The sequence below is a fragment of the Octodon degus genome, unplaced genomic scaffold (genome assembly GCF_000260255.1).
Source record: "Octodon degus isolate 3935 unplaced genomic scaffold, OctDeg1.0 scaffold00012, whole genome shotgun sequence".
Classification (NCBI taxonomy): Eukaryota; Metazoa; Chordata; class Mammalia; order Rodentia; family Octodontidae; genus Octodon; species Octodon degus.
The window spans coordinates 25764100-25764585 of record NW_004524588.1 but is presented as its reverse complement, the minus strand read 5'-3'; the positions used below and the strand labels follow the sequence as shown (position 1 = coordinate 25764585).

The following is a 486-nucleotide window of genomic DNA, read 5'->3' as shown; positions in this document are numbered from 1 at the left end:
AGCGGGAGCAGCGGGAGCAGCGGGAGCAGCGGGAGCAGCGGGAGCAGCGGGAGCAGCGGGAGCAGCGGGAGAGGCCTGGCCAGCCCGGCGGGCTGGGGGCTCCCTGCAGCCGTCCTGCTCCCCACGTCGGTGAGCGGGAGCAGCGGGAGAGGCCTGGCCGCTTATAATCAAGAAGTCAGCTAATAACAATGCTGGAGGGGGTATGGGGATAAAGGAACCTATCTCCACTTTTTGTGGAAGAGCAGACTGGGACAGCCACTACCTAAATCAGTGTGGAAGTTCCTCAAGAAAGCAGGATTAGAGTTCCTGCTCGACCCAGCTATTTCCCTTTTGGGTACTTTTCAGAGGAAGTGAACACACCATTGCACAATGACATATATGCACCATGTCTATAGCAGAAAAATTTTCATAGCTACATCTTGGAAACAACCCAAATGCCCATCAAATGAAGAATAGATTTAAAAAGATGTAATTTTTTACATGGTG

At 52.5% G+C, this 486-nt stretch overlaps 1 pseudogene; it reads left to right on the top strand.

Moving 5' to 3' along the window:
• The window catches only part of LOC101560669, a 4479-nt pseudogene extending 4312 nt beyond the window's left edge, over nucleotides 1-167 (top strand).
• The last annotated feature ends 319 nt before the right edge of the window (nucleotides 168-486 follow it).